This window comes from Mixophyes fleayi, chromosome 1 (genome assembly GCF_038048845.1).
Source record: "Mixophyes fleayi isolate aMixFle1 chromosome 1, aMixFle1.hap1, whole genome shotgun sequence".
NCBI lineage: Eukaryota > Metazoa > Chordata > Amphibia > Anura > Limnodynastidae > Mixophyes > Mixophyes fleayi.
In genome coordinates this window covers 192369392-192394262 of record NC_134402.1, presented here as the reverse complement: position 1 = coordinate 192394262, position 24871 = coordinate 192369392, and the positions used below count along the sequence as shown (strand labels likewise).

Genomic DNA, 24871 nt, shown 5'->3' with positions numbered 1-24871 from the left:
AGTTCGTTTAGCTTTTGCCATGTCTATCAATAAGGCCCAAGGACAATCTTTACATGTAGCTGGAGTCAACTTGGAATCACCTTGCTTTTCTCATGGACAATTTTACGTTGTGTGCTCAAGAGTTGGATCACCAAGAAATTTGTATGTATTTGCCCCAAATGAAGAAACGAGAAATATAGTTTATCAAGCTGTTTTGAAGTAATTGTTTATCGGTTCGTTCCATCATATACAGTTCAAATACAGTTTGACATTTTCACTTTTCACCTTCTACTGGTCCAATTTTAACATGATATTTACATGTATGTTTAATATTTAGATTGATTTTTGTAAATAAACATTCTTTAAATCCCGGGCAACGCCGGGTATTCTGCTAGTATAATATAATAATATAGTCATTAATGACAAAGACTTAAAAAAAATTCCCCATAAAATACATTTATTAGGATGCATTTTTACAGTTGCTGCTGACTGCAAACACATGTTCTAGCATGCGTACATGGCCGTCATCACTATCAGTCGACACTTACACCAGACATGTAGCTAGTGCAAGTAACACAACAGAAAAACATGTACCTTTGAGATTCACAAAGTTTGAATTGGATGTTGTTGCGTGCGCTCGAGCTTGGCAAGCCTTTATGGGTACATTGACTAAACGGAGTTTGTGCTTGAAGATGAATTGGATGTTCTTGTGTACAATGGCATATTGTCCAGTTCAGGGCATGCACAGAGCCATTTTACGTAAAATATGGAACATATCAGCATTTACGTTCCTTAATGGATCAGTGGTTTATAATACCATTCGCTCACTTCGATCCGCAGATAGAAGACTACTAACAGTAGCCATACTTCATTTGGGGCTCAATCTTTTAGCTTTGCAGCCTCTACTCTCTGGAACACCTTGCCACATACTGTCCACAATGTCCCCACTCTGGAAATCTTCAAATGCAGACTAAAGACTTATCTGTTTACTCAAGCATTTCATTAATGCCCCTTTATTTTAAAAAAAACAAACCAAAAAGCTCAAATACTTAGCTCTCTCATCATCATCATCATAATTTATTTATATAGCGCCACTAATTTCACAGCACTGTACAGAGAACTCACTCACATCAGTCCCTGCCCCATTGAGCTTACAGTCTAAATTCCATAACACAGACACACACACAGACAGACAGACTAGGGTCAATTTGATAGCAGCCAAATAACATACCAGTATGTTTTTGTAGTGTGGGAGGAAACCGGAGCACCCGGAGGAAACCCACGCAAACACGAGGAGAACATACAAACTCCACACAGGTAAGTCTCATCTGTACTATTTTAATCCTTTACATGTTTATGTAATATGTATTTTTTAAATTTGCAAATTACAGCATCTTGAGTCCTATTGGGAGAAAAGCACTATATAAATAAAATTATTACTTTTATTAATATATAGTTGATACAAGACCTGTGTCACGGTTGGCTTATGGGAAATTGATCCCTATGCTCTGCTGGACATTGCTTAGCCCACCCACAGGCACGGAGTCTAACAAGCAGGTGGTTTTCACCAGGAACCCCCGCAAGGAGGTATGGATTTAGCGGCACCAAACCTGCAGGTCGCGGTCCTGTGAGTGGGTGAACAGCAGAACGATGTGGAGGAGCCAGGTAACACGGGTAGAGACAAATGAGGCACAAGGAGAATAGATGTCCTGGTGTACAACGAGGAAAAGCAGAGGCTGTCACAATGGTGTATTCAATGGTGATTGATAGAGATACTGGAACAGCGGGAGTACAGCACTGGAGTATGCTGAGCACACACTGGAAAGCAGAGGAAGCTGAGGGAGAACAACCAATGAGTCACCAAGGCAGTTGCGGCTCACAGTGATAGCGGTTAGAGAACTGGAGATGTCACGATGAAGTACATCAGAGATGGTATAGAAGTACTAGAGCAGCAATAGTTCAGTACAGCCGGAGACTTGAGAGCAGACTGAAGTAGTGGGGGTAACTCGTAGTAACAGCTGATGAGACACAATAGTAGCAGCGGCTCTGAGTGGTAGCGATGAGAGAAAAGAAGCTGTCGCGATGAAGTACACTGGAGATGGTAGTAGCAGTGCTGGAGCAGCAAAAGTTCAACACAGCCGGAGACTGAGAGAAAACTGAAGTAACGGAGGTAACCCGTAGTAACAGCTGATGAGACACAGGTGTAGTAGCAGCTCTGAGTGGTAGCGATGAGGGAACTGAAGCTGTCACGATGAAGTACACTGGAGATGGTAAGAGAGGTACTGGAGCAGCAATAGTTCAACACAGCAGGAGACTGAGAGTAGTTTGGAACACAGGCAAGCCACGAGGAGAACAGGAACCAGAACCACAGGCTACAGGAAGTGAGCTTGAAGAACAGGCATCAGGCAGGTGAATCCAGGAGGTTTAAAAAGTGCTCCAGAAGTGCTTAGCGAATGAAAAAGAGGGAGGAGGTCCTGAAGTGCAATAGGCTTGCACCTGCACAGATCTAAATATAGCTGAATGAATGAATGAAGTTAGTCTGATGTTGGAACATGGCAGTTTCCAGATAAATGAAATGCGGGTAACGGGACAGGTACTACTTGCGGGACCAAAGCGTTACAACCTGTGACATTGTTGTACCTGTGAGAAACCTGTTGGCTTTAACTTTAAAGGAGCAGTTTTAATAACAAACAAAGGGGATTGGATCAGTGCAGATAATCCTTTTAAAGAGTTTCTCTCTACATGCATTTCTTATTTGTGTGTTAAAAAATAGAGATGTTCTCTGACCCCCGTGTTTTGGCTTTGGTTTTGACAAAACCGCCCTTGCGTGTTTTGCTTTTAGATCTGTATTTTTTTTAGAAAAATAGCTAAAATATGCTAAAATCACATAAGTTTGCTCTTTTTTTTGCTCCTACATTATTATTAACCTCAATGGGCCTGATTCATTAAGGAACTTAGGCAAGAAATGTCTTACTTACGTCTCCTGGACAAAACCATGTTAAAATGAAAGAGGTGAAAACAAGTTTTATATTTTGCACATAAGTTAAATACTGGCTGTTTTTTTTCATGTAGCACAGTCAATTCTTTTAGACCAGACCAGATGTAAAAATGTTGTGCTGAGTCATTTGTATCATCCCTGGGTCTCTTGAGCAGCAGTTGACTGAGAAACTGAAGGAGGAGATGCCGTCCTGTCACGTAACACTTGAGCTGTCATCTTGCTCACAAGGAGCTCCTTGCATTTCTTGAGATCTGGGTCAGTTGTAAGCAAAGAGAAGACATAGCTCTTAAACCTAGGATCAAGCACAATCGCCAAAATGTAGTGATCCGATTTCAAGATTTTGATAACTCTTGGATCCTGACGAAGCAAATAAAGTACTTGATCTACAAGTCTGACATACTTAGCATAATTGCTTTGTTTCGTCTCCTCCTTCAGTTTCTCAAGCTGCTTTTCCAAAAGTCTAATTAAGGGAATCACTTGGCTCAAGCTAGCAGTGTCTGAACTCACTTCACAGGTGACTACTTCGAATGGTTAAAGCACCTTGCACAACACGGAAAGTATTCTCCACTGCGCTTGAGTAAAATACATCCCTCCACCCTTCCCAATGTCATGGCTTGTGGAGTAAGTGTGGATGGCTTTTCACTGCTCCTCCATCCTTAGAAGCATATGCAGGGTGGAATTCCACTTTGTTACCACCTCTTGCTTCAGCTGGTGGCAGGGCAAATTAAATTGCTCTTGTAGTTGATGCAATTTCCTACATGCTGTTGCCGAATGCTGGAAATGTCCAGATATTTTACGGGTCATCTCCTGTATGTCCCTGTCATTTTTAAAAAAGCTCTGCACCACCAAGTTTATTGTGTGAGCAAAACAGGGAATTTGATGGAATTCCCCCTGCTGTAATGCTCTCACAATATTGGTGGTGTTATCAGAAATGACATATCCTGAGGAGAGTCCAAGCGGGATAAGCCATGTTCCAATGACATCCCTTAATTTTTTTAACAGATTGTCAGCTGTATGCCTCTTAGTGAAGTCGGTGATACACAGAGTAGCCTGCCTCTGACAAATGTGACGTACTTGGGTAGATGCTGCTGCTGTTCCTGCTTGTAAAGGCGAATCACCAACCCAGTGGGTTGTAACAGTCATATAATCTTTAGTTTGCCCAGTTCTGCTTATCCACATATCTGTGGTTAAGTGTACAGTGGGTAGAATGGCATTATGTAGCCTAATAATTACATTTTTACGAACCTTCTGGTAGAGGTGAGGAATAGCTTTTCTAGTAAAATGGTGTTGTGATGGAATTTGGTAACGGGGACACAAAACCTCAATTAAGTGTCTAATACCAGCAGCATTAATAGTGAATATTGGACGCAAATCTAATACTAGCATAGTTGCCATGGTGTCCGTGATCCGCTTTGCAACTGGGTGACCGCTTACCTACTTGCTTCCACTTGCAATGGATTGTTTAACAGTCAATTGTTGTAAACTACTAGTAGTCTTCTTCTTGGTCTGCTTCTGGGATGAAGATCCACCCCCATCAGTAGCAGCAGTAACAGCTGGACTAATGCTCAAGAATTCTTCTGTGGAATCCAGGATAGTAGAAGTCATCTAGCCTTAGCAACTTGGATGCAGGACCCTCCGATTTCTACTGAGGATATTGATGAGGACGGTGTTGTGGGTGTAGATTGGATGTGTCTGGATCTAACTGAGAGAAGGGACCTAGCTGATGCTGGACTGCTTGTTGTTATTTTTTTAGCATAAGTTTCAGATTTTCCCAACAGCTTGCTATAAACTCGCTTCATATGGCATAACATGGATGAGGTTCCTAGATGGCTAAAGTCCCTACATCTACTGACTGTGGCTTTACAAATGTTACAGATGGTAGACAACTGTTGTCAGGATTTGGGTAAAAATAATTCCACACATAAGAGGTGGATTTTTTGGTCTTATGCCCAGGCATGGCAATGGCCTTCTTCTTATCTTGTGCAAACACTGCTTCCACTGGTGCAAGACTTACACAAACAACATCATCCTCATCAACATCCTCATTAGTGCCGTTGTCAGCTACACAAATATCCCCCTCATCCCGTTGCAAGTCAAAAGTGGCATCCTCAATTTGTGTATCACCGGTTATACTTGGGCTGCTCATCCACACATCTGCAGAAATGCTGAAAGCAGGGTTCTTTATGGGTACAGTATCAGAAAGGTCAGGCTTACACGATAGCACTCGTGGATAGACTCTCCTCAGGAATTTGTGTCATTTCTGAATCTGAACAAACATTTTCTTCTGATGCCTTACTTTTCTTCCAGCTCGGCTTTTACACATAAAAGTATTTGGGCACCACTTTTCAGTCAGAATGACAAGGTCTTGCTTGGTCATGACTGACCTTACAAGAAGATACATCAGTGACAGTTGCAGAACTAGCACTCATAGAGAAAGGTAAAGGCCTGATTCTTTCCTTGCCACTGCGTGTGTAGAATGGCATGTTGGCAATTTTATTTTATTCTGCAGTTAACGTTATCTGGTTTACAGGTCTTTTATTCTTTACCAAGGTAAAAGTTGATTTTTTTACATTTTTGTTTCCCTGACTTAAAAATACTATGCACTTTAACATAGGCTTTAGCAGATGATGTAGAGGGATTACTATCATCATGACTGGTGGCAGCAGCTACTTGGTGCTCCTGGTCTTCTGTGTACTGCTGTGGATCCAGTTTGATAATATAGTACAATGTGACTGCAGATTTTGAAGAACACTTACAGCCCTATTATTTCTATTTCAGCAATGACAATTAGCAATGGAGCAATGCCACGTAGACTGTAGACTGGCAACAACACTGGGACCTCTCCCGTTTCTGTGTGAGCTATAATAACACAGTACAATGTCACTGCAGATTTTGAAGAACATTGACAGCCCTATTATTTCTATTCAGCGATGACAATTAGCAATGGAGCAATGGATCTCTCCTGTTTATGTGTGAGCTACAACTAAGTAGAATGTCACTGGAGACTTTTAAGAAAACTGCCACCCTTCTTTCTGTTTTAGATATGACGCTGTTCAACTGCACTAGAGACTGCCCCTTCTGTGTCTCTCTGTGAAATGGTGCTGGATCGTCGTGGAGTGTGGTATAGATTCCAAAACTCGCGAGATCTGACGATGCAACAATGACGTTTTTGCCTTTTTTTCACTTCCGAGGGCGCGCAAAAGTACTGAGCCAGCTCGACTTGGTACTCGGATCGGCGAAGTTCGGGTGTGCTCGGTTCTCAAAGAACCGAGCCTGAGCATCTCTAGTTACAAAGTATATTTTATAATAGTCAGGCAGCCAGTGGTGGAACTACCATTGATGCAGCAGGTTCTGTGCACTGGGGCCCATGGAGATAATAGGGCCCACTGCATGGCAGATGCAGAAGGTCTGGGGCTAGTTCTGCATCTACAGGCACCCATATTTCTTTTTAAGTATTTAGAGAGATTATACCCATGGAGCAAACAGATGAGAAAGCAGTCACCCCATTGAAAGTAAAGCTAATGTCTATTATTAAAAAGGGCGTGAGAGCAAAATAGCGTAATATGTAAATATAAGCAAAATTAGTGACCATGCAATATGAATCTACATACAAAATTTTGAATTAAGTTTGTTTATCTAACTGGAATTCCACAAATTTGTCTCCTTTAACTTCACATTTTCTGAAGATGGTTCATTTTACTTTTTGTTAGTTTAAGCAGCAGCAGCAGCAGCTTGTTAGAGGAAATATAAACACAGGGCTGCACATAGTGAGACATAATAATGCAAAGGATTTTATTGACAAATTTGTTTATAAACATTTATTTTTTGGATAGGTGACAGTGTTATTTTTGGATCGGTGATAATTCATAATAATTAATTTTATTATTTTGAATTACTTTTTATGATCAATGTATCTGTTGAAATCAATATATGTATATGCATTTTATAAATATATCTGCTGTATATTTTGCAATCATGCATGTATTTAGTGATTATATTATACATTGTTCTTGTATCTTAATTTATATATAGAATGAGTGTTTAGCAACTATGAATTGTGGCCGTAATGGATAATGCATTTAGTAATATATTAGATCAGTGGTTCCCAAACTTTTGCAATTCGCGGCACCCTTAGAGTCTTCATAATTTTTTAAAGGCACCCCTCCAAAATAATTACTGAGCAGTCCTGTTTTAGAAGTAGTTGGGTCAAAAAAATGTAATAAGTATTTAGGTCAGGACAGAAATACTTATTTAGTTGTATGCAAAAATGCCCCTCTGCATTTAGACACTCTGCCCCCTCTGCATCCACACACACTCTGCCCCCTCTGCATCCAGACACTCTGCCCCCTCTCACGCTGCCCCCTCTGCCTTCTCTCATGCTGTCCCCTCTGCCATGATGCCCCCTCTGCCCTCTTATGCTGTCCCCTCTCACGCTGTCCCCCTCCTCTGCCCTCTGTCACGCTGTCCCCCTCCTCTGCCCTCTGCCACGCTGTCCCCCTCCTCTGCCCTCTGCCACGCTGTCCCCTCCTCTGCCCTCTGCCAAGCTGTCCCCCTCCTCTGCCCTCTGCCACGCTGTCCACCTCCTCTGCCCTCTGTCACGCTGTCCCCCTCCTCTGCCACGCTGTCCCCCTCCTCTGCCCTCTGCCACGCTGTCCCCCTCCTCTGCCCTCTGCCACGCTGTCCACCTCCTCTGCCCTCTGCCACGCTGTCCCCCTCCTCTGCCCTCTGTCACGCTGTCCCTCTCCTCTGCCCTCTGCCACAGGGGTGCCACAGGCCAGCCAGAGAAAAAACAAACAAAACAAAAACTTATCAATCAGCGCGGCACCGGGACCCAGCATCTGCCTCTCTCAAGCTGCGTGAGAGAGGAGAATGCTGGGTCCCGGTGCCCTGCGGCGTGCGGATTGGTGTGTTTTTGTTTTGTTTTTTGTTTTTTCTCTGGCTGGCCCGCGGCACCCCTGTGACACACTTTGGGAACCGCTGTATTAGATTATAATTAAATCAGGAGGTTATTATTTTTTTATTTAATATAGTTGTATGATAAATCAAATTAAACAATTGTTTTCATTTAAAGTAGTGTAAATTTATGGTAGGTAAATTCAATTTTGGTGATATATATTTTCAATATATAGAGATTAATTGATAAACTATTCCATTGGCAGTGGGAGTAATGATAGTCGATACAGACAGATATAAATTCACTCTTTGGGTGGAATTCAATTGTCCGTGTTACTCGCAAAAGTTATGAAGCATTAAGAATATTACCGGTATTACGGTAATTCTAAGCCGGATTTCAGGTCGCAGCTGAGCTGTGAGCTGAAAGCCGGCGTTAAAGGTACCGTAATACCGGTAATTACGCGCACTTTTACCGTAATAACTATAATAGTGCGCAAGCCGCGTTACTTTTGCGAGTAACGCTGACAATTGAATATGCCCTTTTGAATAAGGAAGTTACTTCCCTGATTAATTGTCCCAAATATGAAGCGAGTTGGTTATGGCTTCCTGGACTGCTAGTTTGACATCACTTCCTAAACTTCTGGTACGTGCATCTTAAAATGGTTCAAGCTATGTGCATTACTGAACTGACTGGTGTACAAAGCTTTTATTCAGTAATTTATCAATGAAAGCATTTGCATTATATGCTCCACTATTTGCAGCCCCCCAGTGTTTCTCTTCTCTAATAGGTTGATGACATAAACAGTAATCAAACTTTATTATTTAAGTAGTGTCGGACTGGGGCATGAAGGGCCCACCGGGGGAATGCAACGGTAGGGGCCCATAAAAGGGTGTGTGCATGCCACAGCGCACTGTTGAGGGGGCGTGGACAGACACCTGAGGGGTGTAAGACAAAACAAATATTATTCTTTTGTGCATAATAATTTGCCCAGGAATGATGGGACTGCATCTTGCCAATTCTGAGTTCTCTATTCTCTGAGTGTGTGTTTTATCCTATTCTAAGAATCTAGATGGGTGGCCAGTAAATACAGTATTGAGCACTTGGTAAAGTACATCTTAGTTGTTATATATGTGGCCAGCCCTTTGTACCTAAAAGCATGTTTCTTTTAGCTTTGTTTCCTGCAGCAATGTACAATATAAAGATTCATAATAATAATAACTGCTAAGTCTGGCACACAAATAATATCTAATCCTGCTCACCCCCTGCCACTGTCTCCAGACACACTGGGTTTTGATGAAGAGGAAGGCCTGGAGGTGTTCAGCAAGAGAGAGAAAGAGGCCAGAGACTACAAAGTTCATGACACTACAAAACATTTTCTGAGTTTTGTTTGTGGTGTTTTGGAGAATGCTGCACTGTACTGGACATAATCGATCTGTAACAGAAAATAAAGTGCAACAAGCAGTCTGTAACTTACTGAATGCATGGAATTAAATGTAGGATCATCTCATTATACTTTAAGGTTTATTATAATCAATTTATACTGGTGTAATTACAGACTGGGAGCCAGAATAGTCATATAACCACCCCCATATTATTTATACATTAGGCGGAAGAATAGCCCCCCATCCCTATATATTTTATAGATTTGGTACCTGGATTTTTAAGACAACTGCTACCCCTTGATGGGATTTTGCTGAATTTATGTATTTTTTTTTCTAAAGAGAAAACTAGATATTTAAAAAATATTGTTTACTTACAGTCTCTGCTTTTTCTTCTTCCCTCTGCTTCTCTTCTTTTTCTTCTCTGCTGACAGTTTCTGATCTAAGGAACCAGTCGCATAGCTGTCTCTGCAGCACTGTGTCAGGGGACCATCAAGAGAGTGAATCCGATGACTCCCCTTGAACAAGAATCGCTGGGTCTGCAGGATCTGCATGTGATCTGAGCTCCCATTGGAGCAGCTCATCACATAATGTTAGTGAGTGCTGGGGCAGTGCAGACAGTGCATGCACCCCGCCAGCTGCATCGTTGGCCATGAGCGTCATTGGTTTGGGGGCCCCGGGTGGCAGTTCCTCCCCTTTACGGTAAGGGGCAGAGCATTCAGGCATTGGGGCCCACCGGGGATCTCCCCGTTAACCTGGTGGGCCAGTCCGACACTGGCTATGGAGAATATATTGAGTTAAAGAGCCTCCTTTGTGAAGTTCCAGTCAGAAGCATAAATGTATAATAATTTTATTTATTTTTACATACTTTCCTATGTTGCGCTCCCTCCTCTATCGTAAAGTTTAATCTATAATCGTGCTTGGATTATTGTATTATATAGTTTATTTTTACCTTAAAGCAAAGTGATACGCTGTTACTTTTTAAATACTTTTATGATGTCGCTAATGGATTTATCTCCCGGTGAAGTGGAAAGCTGACAATGTTGGGAGGATGAAAGGATGAAATCTGAGGGCCAAAAAGGTACTTGGAGCAAAAATAAATAAGATGGATAACATTGCGCTTGACAACTACTTGACTTATTCAGTTTTCCATTCAGGTGATCAAAAGTAAAGGTTCCAACAGTTAGAAAAGCAGCTGGTGTAACCAAGTATACCAGTTTGTGGATCAGGAAGGCTTAAAATGTAAAAAAAAAGTTTAATACAGTACTGCATTACAGGTACAGGGTAATGGTTGATAATCCAACCAAAGACCAGGATTTAAGAGCACACAATTTTAGTAAGAGGTATCCTATTTGTGGCAGTGGGGTTTACTTACAAACTGTAAAAATTTAAACACCTAGGGCCTGAGTCATTAAGGAGAGCAAAGCATAAAAAAGGAGTAACAATTGCACCTGGGCAAAACCATGTTGCATTGGAGGGGAGGTAAATTTAAAATGTGGGGACAGATTTATAGTTGGGGTAGGGCATGTCCTAGATCAACATTAACTTTCAGTGTAATAATAAAGGTATTAAGTTTTTGTGTGTTAGATGAAAAAACAGTCAGTATTTAACTTATTTGCAAAATTATAAACTAATTTTCACCCCTTGCATTGAAACATGGTTTGTCCCAGAGAACATTTACTCCTTTTTTGCCTTAATGACTCAGGCCCCCAGTGTTAAAACTTTTTTTATTTTTCCCCTATTATTTCTTGTACCTATTTTTAGCACAGTTGTGCCTGTTTTAAGGACATGTGTGGTCAGAAAAGAACAGAATATAATTACTGATAATTCCTTTTCTTCGGGAGACACCATGGCAAAGATAACTATGGATAGCTTGTGTCTGAGTGACTTCCTAAGCTTATTTCTGTAAAATTTAAATTCAATATTACAAGCACACGTAAGAAATCGGGCTTCTATGGAGTCTCTGAAAGAAAAGGGATTCTCAGTAATTAAAATCCATGTTTGTCTCCATCGGACTCCATGACAGCCTTAACTATGGGATATACCAAAGGGAGGGCCACATAATGAATAAACTCAGCCAAACATGCAGCAAATGAAACTATATACATGTCTTCCAAACTGAGCATCTGAGGAGGATAGGATATCTAGATGATAATGACTAGTGAAAGTATGAATAGGTGACCATTCAGCTGTCTTGCAAAGCTGTGCTGCCAAAACCTGAGCCTTACGTGTCCGAGATGTTGCCACTGCTCGAGTTGAGCAGGCACTGAGGATCTCTGGCACCTTGCGTTCACTACTCTTGTAGGCCTATTAATGATTTCTCTGATCCAATTGGAGATGGTTTGTTTAGAGGGAGCATACCCTCTTCTGTGTGCAGCTCTAACCACTAGGCTTTGTTCTGTTTACCTGAGTGCTTCTGGATGAACGAACTTATTACATCTAGTGGATGTAGTTTTCTTTTACTCGACTCCTTAGGTTGTGAATGAAAAGAAGGCAGCACTACTTTCTGATTAATGTGGAATCTGGATTAATGTGGAATCTGGACACTACTTTAGGTAGCAATTATGGATTAGGTATGGGTACTACTTTATCCAAGTAAATATTGAGTAAAGGCTCTCAGTACCTGTGATGATTATGTAGTATATCTAATGACTGATAGTTATTTTCTGTTGAATTCATGTACTACCATGTGAATTTTTTATGTAATCTCTCAAACTATGCTTTGCTGACTGACCTAGGTGACCTGTGCAATTAACAAAGAGTCATTTTAAAACTAGCCATAAAGATAAGGATCTCGGGGGAGTGTGAAGCCCAAAGTTGTAAACCATCTAGCCACTCAAAGAAGATCAAAAGTGAGAGATTCTCTGAGGTGCCCAAACATATATCTTAGTGATAGATAATTTACTTCGGAAAGCTCTGTGTCATTTTGGGAATCAATCTGACTTAATTGAAAAGTGTAATTCCTAAGGTGGGGGGTAAAGAGCCAAGAAGAAATGGTTTAAAAATTCCTTGTATCAGTAGTACACTGTTCATTTCTTTGAGGGAGTCTATCAAGAATGAAATGTCCCATCCGTCTCAATTGTGTTCCCTCACACATCAGGTCTTAACTAGTAACTAGTGACTCTGATTGTATTTCATATTTTATTTTCTGAAACTCATTTGTGCAACATATTGTTTGTTATTAATTTTTGTAAATAAGCCTTGGAAACATTTTTCAGATTAAATAAATTTAATCTAGTGTATTCTCCGTGATTCTTTGTAAATTAACGAAGCCCAGGGAGGCTCATGCTACTTGTGTATGTGATTTAAGTGTGTTAACAAGTGGTTCTGGTGAATGTAAGGACACCATAATAAATTCTTTGTGGTGGCAGAAAAAGTGTATTCATTATTAATTAAGATAACACCATTCATGACCAGCTGTTCAGATTGCTGTATCTGAGAGAGGCTGGGGCGTTTTTGACAGTACCACAGTGCTTGCAACTTTCCCACTCTGTGGGCAGATTTAATTGCTATCAAGAAGTGAGACTTTTTGCAGAGGCTCAAATGGGTCAGACATCACTGTTTTTAGCACTAAATTATGATCCCATACAGCCATAAAAGGTATGGTGGATGGACAAATCCTTTTCACTGCCTAGAGGAATCAAATAACGAAATCTTTGAGGGGTTATTTGGTGTCAAAGAATGTGCTCAGTGTTGACACTTGTACCTTAAGAGTAGATGCCACAAGGCTTTTGTTGAACCATCCAGTAGGAAGTCAAGGATCCATGGAATAGTAACTGCTACTGGATTCAATATCTAAAGAATTTTGTTTTGAGCTCCAATCAGCCTCCCTGGATTCAGATGTAGAATTAGGCTAGTTGGAATAGTAGATCTAACCAAAGAGGCTGAGCCCAGAGCTGTTCCCTGAGCATTTCCCAAGCTACTGGACACCACAGATGCCAAATTCAAAATGGAAGAATTGCTATCGCTCCTGCTTTTTCCTTTCATATTGGCTTCTGGTTGTAGGGCATTTGTAGTTTTGCAAAATGGAAGGATTTTTATATGACTTCTGTCGAAGTCAGCAAATTGGATAAAGTAATTTCAATTAATATCGAGCAAACTTGGTTGTCTTTGTCTGAAAATATGCGTAGAGCACACTACGGCGTGGAAGGTCGTGTCCAGCCGCAACACGTGGCAGTAACAGTTTTTACACTTTTGTATACATTCGCACAAACACACACATTTGTAAATAGTACACATTAATTGTAGTTGCAACACATAGTTATTTATGTCGAAATATAGTAGTGTTTATGTATAATATTATAAGTTATATGCATATTAGTAATACATATGGTACAGGTTAAAGGAAATGTGTCATGTCTGGTATCATATTAATCCCCTTTACATCAGCAGCTGTCCGGTTCATTCGACGAAGAGATCGCACATTGCATACTCTAGTTATTGATGTTAGGGAATAAACATTTAATATGATGCTGACTATAAAATGCTAATGGACTAGTTGAAACTGGAGTCTACGGAGCACATCCCCTGGAGAGATGACCCCCAACTTTGGATTCTTTAGTTTGAACTAGCCTATGATCTACAACCCCCTGGACCTTCCTGAAGCCTGGACCAATAGAAGCAAGCCACACCATCTGCATTGTTTTACTGTATTTCTGTTAGCATATAAGCAGGAGCTTTTCATCTAGTGTTCAGTCATCTTGACCACAGACTTCAGACCTGAATGACTGTTCACTGGATCCAGAGCGCCTGCGATAAGTGACTGCTGTACTTATTATTATTTCGCTTGAATTATTCTGCTACTTTTTGAGAATAAATCTTTGTGCGTTAGAAACATAAATCGAGATTCGACAATCGTTATTGGATAGCGACAAAACGTGCATAACACTTCATACCTAATTGGGCCTCAGCCAATAGACTCAATGGTCTGCCTTTTGCTATGTCCAGGAAATTTTGTAGTGAAAGCACATTATTATGGGCATATAAACTAATGTAAATGAAAAGACAAAAGGTAACGGTCTAATAAATGAAATAAAGGCAGCTCTTTTTATATGAACTGTGTATAGAATAAATGAGGCTCTAACAACCAGTATCTTTAGTGGAAACAGTAGAAGGTTTAATCAATTAATGGCAGGGCTGGAATAAGGATTGTGAGAGCCCCAGGGAAATGTCATTAAAACGTCATTGGAAAATGAAGCCCATGCATGTGCAAGCTGTCTAGTCTTGTCAAAGTGCTGGTAAGAGGGCAAGCACAACTCTGTAAACAGTGCATACAGGTGCCGCGTGTATGGAGGTATTCGTTTTTGTGGGCCAGTGTTTGAGTCCTAGAAAAAAAGAAGAGCGCAGGAACTCTTTATTTCTGTGCAAAGCTGTGGGCAAACACCCCCATAGAATAATAGTATAAAAAAAACACAATAAACTCTTTACTTAAAAAGATTTCTTTTTAACATTCTAAATAAAGTGCAATAATGAACCAGCAGAAGATATAACCATAACACTATATGTCCCCCACCTCACCAAACTGTGCCCCACATGCCCCAATCCTCACCAGTTTGTATCCCACATGCCCAGCTGTTCACCAACTTGTGCCACACACGTTCCCACCTCACTTCATTGTGTCCTCTACTCACCATGCTGTACGATAAATACCCCCGATCAATCTCTCTGACATGCTCCCTCTTTATCCCTCCTCACCTGCTTGTACCCCACATGCTCCTCCTTACCAGTCTGTGTTCCACATGCCCCCTACCACACCTTCCTTAGTTTATCCCAAATTCCTACTCTTTATTTACTTGTGTCTTACTCACCAGTTTGTGCCCAAAATCTGCCCCACTCACTTACTTATGTCACACATGTTCCTCTCCTCACCTACTTGTGCCCCACATGTCTGTCTCTTCAATTCATTGAGCACCATGTGGCCTCTTCTTCACCGCCTAATTTTCAGTAAACTATAATATAGGGGGAAGCAATTTCAAAATATTATATACTAATATATAATGTTTTTTAGTGTTTAGCTCACTCATCAGTTGCCTAGAATGATAACCGGTGTGTAGAGTCCATTCAGCAGCAAAAGGCGCCGCCCTGCTCTTGGCTTGGGCAGCAGCAACCAGCGTCCCTGCTCTGTTTACTGATGTTTCTGTGTCCAGCTGATTGCTAAGCAGCAGCATTAGCTGCTTAGTCTTTCTATTCACCATAGGCACAGGCTAATTAAAGCTATGGAGGTGCTTGATTTCTATGGGTTGATCAACCTTTTTATATACTTCTCTATCCCTACCATCTGTGCTTGTTATAGTTCTGACTGACTCAGGCTGTGTTTGTTCCTACAAATCCTGCTGTGAATCCCATAGACTCTCTGCATGTGACCCGGATCATTTACTTACCATACTTTTGACTGCTGTCTGCCTTTTGACCTTTTCCTGTTTTCTGGCTTTTTCCTAGTCTGCTGCCAGCCAGGACCTCAGCCTGCCCAGGAGCCTGTTTTACAACTCTGTCTCAGATGATTGCCAGCTCCTGTTCTCAGCCTATTATTCCTGCCTTTGGACTTTGCTTCTATTTGTACACCAGGAACCTAAGTGTTCTTACATTGCTTGTCTTTAACCTTCTTCCTGCTGGTCGCCTGCTGTGTTCCATTCACACCCACAGATACCCTAAGCTGATATGTAGAGATGAGCGGGCTCGGATATCTGAAATCCGAGCCCACCCGAACGTTGCCGATCCGAGCCGCATCCGAGCCAGATCCGGGTATTCCCGCCAATTGCAAAACTGAAACCGAGGCTCTGAGTCATAATCCCGCTGTCGGATCTCGCGATACTCGTATTCTATAAATTCCCCGCTAGCCGCCGCCATCTTCACTCGGGCATTGATCAGGGTAGAGGGAGGTTGTGTTAGGTGGTCCTATGTCCTGCTATATCTCGTGCTGTGCTGTGCTGTGCTCAGTCCAGTGGTGCTGTGTCCTGTGCTCTGTCCTTCTAAGGCCATTGTTATTTCCCCATTATTCCCAAGTTATAAAAAATTTTTAGAAAAACTTATAAAAAAAAAAAAAAAAATAATTATAAAAAAAAGAAATTAAAAATAAATATCCAAAAACAATCCTGCAGTATAAGTCCATTGGTACTGCTATATTACAAAGTTCACTGATTCAGCAGTATAAGTCCAATGGTACTGCAATATTACAAACTTCACTGATTCTGCAGAATAGACTGGGAATTAGTGGAAATGATTGTTATTGAATGTTATTGAGGTTAATAATAGCGTAGGAGTGAAAAGAAACCAAAAAACTTGATTTTAACACTTTTTATGTTTTTTTCAAAATAAATCCGAATCCAAAACCTTAAATCCGAACCAAAACCTTTCGTCAGGTGTTTTGCAAAACAAATCCGAACCCAAAACCTCAAGCAAATCCGAATCCAAAACACAAAACACGAGACACCAAAAGTGGCCGGTGCACATCCCTACTGATAAGCCCCTACTATTATGGGTGAATTATTGTGGGCAACCGAGTATCGTATCAGTGAACAAATAGCGTTCTATAAAAAAAAGGTAGTGCTAAAGGTGAAGAACCCACAAAGCGGTTGTAGTGATCTTATCAGCTGACAGCTATTCATAACAAAGGACCACAAAATGTTGTGTAAAAAGTCTGCAGGAGTGAACGGCTGCACGCTCCAAAATATTCACATGGGGACTCTTGTAGAGTCTTTTTTGCATAAACAACGTATTTCCATACTGCGCGCACTCACCAAATTTGTGCATGAATACATCCATACACAGATTTTATTTTGCATCTTACAACTCTTTACAATTGGAGAAGCGGAACGGTATAGGAAAGGTGCAGGCAAGAGTAGTCCAACTACAGTAAGGGTATAGACCCTGATGCAGACACATATACATCTGTCAGGAGGCGTTATCTCTTGTGAGCGCTGGAGGGCTGGAGCATAGAAATGCAACAATGTTGATAACGATATTTCCATTTGGAAAGAAGGAAAGAAGATTCCCAACCGATTTTTAAAAGGGAAAATAACAGATGTTTGTATCAATTGAATTTATATTTTGTATATGTGCTTGTATTAAATTATATTTTTGTATTTATTAATAACTGTCAAGACACAATTTCTCTTGTGCATATACTTAATTACTTTTTCTCATACTGTGTACAAATACAAGGGTAATACCTACCTACCCATTGTGGGATGTAAGTATACACACTTGTTACTCCTGACATAAACCTTGCGCATATACTAGTGATGTACATTTGTACGTATCTTGAGATGCTTCCGACTAAACATAAGCATATAAGTTCACTTTTTGATGAGTGTCTTTTCCTGCTTCTGTTCAGACCGCAAATATGTCCAACCATACGTCAGACTATTATGCCGGAATGTCCAAGAGACTCCTATATTTTGGGTAGTTCTCCTGAACCCCCGGGAGAACAGACTTTTCTCCTGAGGCAATGACGTGGGTCGACGCATGTCACATCATTTTGGCCGGGCCCAGTGGCACTATGATATTCTTGTGGCATTTCAATGCAGGGGTGTGTCTAAAATGATGCAAGATGCATCCACGCCCCCTTGCATTGCCACTTGACCTCCCCTCTGGGAGGATCTCAAACTCGGCAAGTATGTGTCTAACTCTACATGTGCCCCATGATGCACAAATAGGCATATTTGTGCATTAAAATCTGTGCTGGGCCTATTTTTTACAATTTTGAAATAACCCAAGGTGTCTTTATACCGACTGTTTGTCATGACAGGATGCAATTTGACCTAAATAAAGCTGGCGACACATACAGCTAACATATGGCTACTTAGGGAGGCAAAATATATTCCTTCCTCCTAAATAAGTGGAGTAATATTATAAACTGAACAAAATGTGCTTTTTTATTTTTTCTTAATAACCTTTCTCAATCTCTCACAGAGCATAGCGAGCCAAATAAACCAAGGGATGACTCATAGCGTTGGTGAAGCAGTTTAAATGTGTTTCCTAAAATTCTTTATTTTATTCTAAGCCATTAATCGAATATACAACATGACATTTCAACCAGAAACATTAGGTTATATCTTGTAAATTATAAAGCCAGCCAAACCTAGACAGGGAAGCTGTTAATTCTGTCAGCATTAATAAATTCTGTTACTGCCTTGGTCTCTACTGCTTCGCTGAAGAAGCCATTTTATAAGCCTTTATGATATGCCAAGTACTAATCAGATGTTACTCCTGAGACAGTCCAACAACTTTTAGGTCATAATCTTTTATTCTTGATACTTGCTTCTTGGCTCCATTTCTGGCCAGTATTTATATTGTGGTAGCAGCAGTTATGATTTGTGCTGCTCGCTACTATATATCTTGTAGAACATTGGATTATTATTTGGCATTCTGTTTTGAATTAATTGATACACTCTGCAATTTCTTGTAGATCTTGTAGATTTCTTACAGCTGTACGTTTCAGGAGTGTCAGAGTGATGCCCTGTCAGTGATCAGACAAGCTACTGCCTGCACAAGATGCATGCAGGAATTGCATAGTAATGATTGGGGTTGTGGCAGAGTGGTCAGCATTGCACGCTTTCAGTGCTGGGACAGTGGGATATTTTCTAGTTGCGTGAAGCTTGTATATTCTACCTATGTAGACATGGGATTCCTCCGAGTGCCAGGGGTGTAACAATATGGGGTATGGAGGACACAGAGCTTGGAGGTGAGGGGGACAATGCCAGGTTGTACCTCCCCTCCTAGGCCCTAGCTGCCACCTGAAGTCCTTGATTTGCTCTTGAAAGAGCGCATGAGTGGCGCATTAGCATTGGGCACATGCACCGGACTGCGCATGTTCAGAAGAGAACAGAGCAGGAGGTCAATAAGGCATTGCTGGTCCCTTACCCAAATGTATATATAGCACCCATTTGATGCATTGTCTGCTTTTGTCAGGTGCCCTAGTTTTCTCCCACAGTCCAAAAACATACTAGGAGGTTATTTGTAAAGTGTTTCACAGTAGGTAGGCGCTATATAAATAAAGTATAATCAATAACTTTTTGTGATAATCTTACTTCAGAAGTCAGTATGAGAGGGCATAGATAATTAACTAACAAGTACCCTGCTGGATCTTTTATTATTATTATTATTATCATTATTATCATCATAGATTTGTAAGTTTCCACAGTGCTTTGCAGGACCTGTACAGTAGGGAAAAAAGGTCAGACATAAGACAGGGACAAACAAGGGATAATAAATGAAGGCATGAAAACAAAGTATAATGAGGGCTCTTTAGAGAGCTTACATTCTAGTTGGAAGAGGGCACAGGTGAAACAAGAGGAGCAAGTGGAGATTGGGACCATTGTGTGGATGTATTAGTGTAATTGTTATTTGTGGGAATAGGGTAAGCTCTAATAAAGAGATGGGTTTTCAGAGAGCATCTAAAGATTTGAATGCTGTGGGAAACTCTGATTGGGCATGGTATGGTCACCAGAAATGAGGTTCAGATTTCAGGTAAGAGGCAGATCTAATAGGGCAAGAGGGCTCAATATTTTGTGGCAAATACAATTTTGATAAGACTTAAATGGAAAAAGACTTGGGAATACTAGTTGACAGAAAGCGGAGCATCATCCGCAGGCAAGAGCCAAACTGCAGCTGCAGAGACCAATAAGAACTAAATAAAAAGGGGGATAAATGTATATTAAGCGAAAACTGGATCTATTTGTAATTGCAATAAAAGTTACTTTTAAATCAATATCTGAATAGATCTAATAGTAGTTTCTTGTATGGGATAACTGATTTAGTTATCCTATGCTACAAGGAACAAATCCCTACAATTCCCTGTGACAGCATGAATACACTATTATTTTTGCATGACCCAAGAAAACAGTTATTTTTCCTGTTGCTGCACCCAATAGCTGTCAATCCTCTATACCCATTATTATATTTAAAAATGTTAATGTATGTAAATATTAGTAAAAAAGTTAAAGCATATGCTCTTTCCAAGACCTTCCCGATTTAAGTCAAGTAGCACCAAAAATACTTGTTACCGAAACTGACAAGCTGCTATGAACTCATTCTCTAATACATTGTAACTATTACTTACCTTACAGTCATATTTTTCCTTTGTCTCATTTTAAGCAGTTTGTGTTAAGAACACGACCTACTACCCATACAAGAAGCTACTACTAGACCTTTTCATCTATCCAACATCAGTGGCTTTGAAGGCCACTGACATCACTATGACTGGACAGTAAAAATAGCTATTTAAGAGCAGGCAACAACTAATTTTTTATGAGGGTTTTCTGGGTGTAACAAATTACCACTAGCCGCCTTAAATGTGAAATGCAAAAACAATAGCTAATTATATATTGAATACAAATGAACGGAACCTGTGAACCCATACTGGTTTTGTAATACAAGTTCCATGGGATGGGTTGCTTTGTACACTTGGTGCATCAGTCTGTTAGCTGCGTATGGAACATTGAGTCCATGTCAATTGGTAATCTCAAAACTCCTTTCGAAAGTGCAACAGAGCCTGTATAGGTCTAAAGTATAAGGTATAAAGTGGTAGCGATTATGGTAGTGCGTCAGATTTTCTTCATATTTTAATCAATAAGTCTGATATTTAGTAGGGGATTAAGGACATCGGTAATCCACCTTGCACTTACCTATGATTTCAGTTTTCATACGCTGGTATATGTGCATGCTTTTCTCTGGGTTTAAATGGATAGCTAGACAGATACACAGACATAATACAGCATAATACAGCAAGTATGATAATAATGGCTTAGATGAAGACTTTTTATTATGAAATGACAAGTTCAATATCTTTCAAACGTACAGACTCTGGACATCTGTTAACTAGCATGATTTGCAAGGTTACCAAATCCACATTCACTGTCTTGATAGTTCAATAATCAAACACAAGCATCTATCTGACATGAAGAACACATGCTGGAGAAAGAACACGTTATGACGATGCTGAAAGACTGAGTCACAGCGGTGCATCAGAAACCATTATATCCAGCTCTTGTCCTGTATCTATTCTAATTAAATCACCATACATAATATTAAATGATTATACAGCTGCATGTCTCATTCATTGCCCAATAATGGTACCAACCTAAGGGAATTCTATGAAGAGCAATGTTGACAAGAACAGGTACTTATCAATTAAGGACTCGCGTGCTAAAGTGAGAATCCAAACAGATTAATTTCGGGATTCAAGAGACCTTTTTAAAGTGGTTATCTAATTCATTGACTTTATATATAATAAGCAAAGCCCTCCATTACACAAGTGTGTTCTACCCTAACCCTTTATGCACACATAATATCTATTTATCATCTATGTTTCCATATAATGCTGCTTTTTATACTCTTGTTGCCATCATGATACAATTAACTAGCATTTGTTTCATTTGCAATTCTGAAATGGGACAGCCGTGACTAAACCTCACACACTTTGTCACGACTGTGCTTGCTGTCTCTCGCATGTATGCCTCTAACTAAATCCCTCTGCATTATTCAGTCGCCTCCTAAAATTACACTCTGGGGGTTGTTGGGTGAAGCCGAAAAACGTCACTTTTTCTCTGAGAAACTAAATGTTCCTTTCATTGTCTCAGAGCTGTACATTTGTCATTCCCCTTTTGCTCTAGTGTATATATATATATATATTTTTTTTACTGTTTAGAACATTCCCTTATGATTAATAATGTGATAGGCAGGGAAAGCGAGTCATGCCTCATAGGGGTAATGTATTTCATTACTCTTTGCTATTATGTTTTTTTCACTTTATATTTGGCCATGTAATTTGCTGATGGGTATTTCAAATCAATCAAGAAATTTATGGACAAATGAAATCACCACCCGCAGAATGGAAATTCTATAACTAGGGACCTTTGGTTATCCACCAGAACAGCTACAATATCTACATCTAACTAAAGGCACGGGCAATAGCCAGGATGAAGAATTTTGTAATATGAATCTATTTATTTAAACTTGCAATCGTCAATACTGAGAACAATCCACATTACTTTAAAAAGTGGAACTGAATGTTTAGAATTAACAGAAAATAAGGTGAGATAAACACACTTATTTAGGAATTGACAAAGGTTTTTGCCAACTTGTCACATAAGGTTTAATAAAAAAATACAAAACATAAAAGGGACAATATGTCTTATTTATTAGAAAAAGTTTATTATAACTTATCATTTTTTTCCTAAATATTTAGGAACACATAGGAATGTCTATATAATATACCTGTGTAGTTTACAGCATTTGTATTTATTATGATTGATTCTGAATTCTACTTTGTATTTTACATATACAGGCAATAGTCAAGGGTTTACTGGCTGGGCTGGCGGACAGGGGCATCTGTCCTCGGGCCATTCCCATGGTGGGCTATCTTGGGCTGCGTCACTGGGCTACCTGTATTGTTTTGTCTTCAAAATGTTCCTAATAGGCTGCTGAGTCAAGTCTCGCCCTCAGTCCTCAGTCTAAAACTTGCCAGCCAGCCCTTGGCAATAAACCCCATCTTGAAGAAGTTAAAGTTGTAATATATTCTGATACCACTTTCATATCACTAGACGTGTATGTGTTTAATGTAAAGATGAAATATGTTAAACGGAATATAAGTGAAGACTTTAAATGGGTAACAGTGATAGGTCAGAAGTAAGCTGCTGCGTGCATAGACATCTGAAATTAGGGTGTAGTACTTCATTGTAACATACAATATTTAAAAAATACATATATATATATATATATATATATATATATATATAATATCTTCATGCTTGCTGCTTGCAATGATCTGCAAAGATTCACCTGATCTATTAACTATTGTAATTATAAATATTTTCTTAATTAAAGATACTGGAGTATCTCATTTTTGGGTAAAGAAGAAACCCTGAAACTTACAGTGGGGAGCCCCATATTCTGACTTTAGAAGGACCTACAGAAAAAGAAAGCTTAATGAAAGTTCAATCAGGTGAAAGAAAATAGTTTATAGACTACTTACATTGATTAAGTTACAGAATATAGTGATATTAGAGGTAGCTAATGCTGAAAATCACCGCTATCCAGTGAGAAGGCAAATAAACGGTTAATGGATTGCTAACTGGAGAAGTCTCTTCTTGGTACTCCATGTTATAAGACACAGTGCATTCTTTGTTCCTTATATGGTGATGGCATTTGTTTTAGCCATAGGTAAATCAAAGTTGAGGCAAGAGATAAATACATTGTGTGTCAAAGAGTTCCTGCCCTGAGCTATTTTCTGCCACTAGAGTAACTTTTTACACCTAACAAGACATCAGGGCTCTAGCTCAGAGAGTGACTGCCATCCACACACAAAGGGGCATGTTCTCTCAGAGCACATCGATGCTTCCTATAACTCATATCGGTAAAATCTAATTTATCTTAAATTCACCTCCTATAATTCATATTACTAGTGACCAAACATATATTCATAAACAGGAAGCTGAATGGCAACCCATACTTTGAATAAAACTGTCTATCACACAGGGAAAGGGAGGCAATGAGTATCGACTCAACTGAGTGGTAGCACAGTGGCTAAGTGGCTAGCACTTCTGTCTTACAGCACTGGGGTAATGAGTTCAATTCCCGACCATGACCTTACCTGTGAGGAGTTTGTATGTTCTCCCTTTTTTTTGTGTGGGTTTCCTGCGGGTGCTCCGGTTTCCTCCTACACGCCAAAAATATACTGGTAGGTTAATTGTCTGCAAACAAATTGACCCTAGTCTGTGTGTGTGTGTGTGTGTGTGTGTGTGTGTGTACGTTAGGGAATTTAGATTGTAAGCCCCAATGGGGCAGGGACTGATGTGAGTGAGTTCTCTGTACCGTGCTGCGGAATTAGTGGCAGTATATTAAAATTAACATCTCCAAAACTGAACTCATTGTCTTTCCCCCACCCAGATTCCCTTCCCACTATGACCTCTCCATTGTTGTTAACAACTCCACTATCTCCTCTGTCACCCAACTCCACTGCCTGGGAGTCACTCTTGACTCCTCTTTTTCTTTTGCCCCCCACATCCAATCCCTCGCCCAAGCCTGTCGCTTCCAACTTCGTAGCATTGCCCACATCCGTCCCTTCCTCTCTCAAGATGCCACCAAAACTATCATCCATGCTCTCATCATCTCCCGCCTCGACTACTGCAACCCCCTCCTTACTGGCCTCCCCTGCTCCCACCTCGCCCCCCTCCACTCTATACTCAATGCGGCTGCGAGACTCATCTTCCTCTCACGCCGCTCCTCCTCTGCCTCCCCTCTCTGTCTTGCCTTACACTAGCTCCCCTTCCCCTATAGAATCCTTTTCAAACTCCTTACCACCACTTACAAGGCTCTCTCCCAGCCTACTGCCCCTTATATCTCTAACCTCCTCTCCATTCACACTGCTGCCCGCTCCCTGCGCTCAGCCAATGATCGCCGGCTCTCCTCCACTCTGATCACCTCTTCCCACTCTAGAATCCAAGACTTCTCCCGCGCTGCCCCCCTTCACTGGAACCTGTGCTCCTTCAAATGGGCACTTAAAACTCACCTGTTCCTTAAGGCCTACCAACCATCCACTTAACCTCTCATCTCTTCTGTTTCTCCCCTGGACCCCTTTTTTCTCTCCCCTTTACTTCACTGGCTCCTTTCTGTGCCTGATTT

The 24871-nt window shown here is 40.5% G+C and overlaps 1 long non-coding RNA gene across 1 annotated transcript in view; it reads left to right on the top strand.

Annotated features, from left to right (window-relative positions):
* The first annotated feature begins 1230 nt into the window (after positions 1–1230).
* LOC142147030 (uncharacterized) overlaps positions 1231–24871 on the top strand; it is a 70657-nt gene continuing 47016 nt past the window's right edge. Inside the window, exon 1 of the long non-coding RNA XR_012690202.1 lies at positions 1231–1296. This is a non-coding gene — a long non-coding RNA (uncharacterized LOC142147030). The remainder of the gene's footprint in view (positions 1297–24871) is intronic.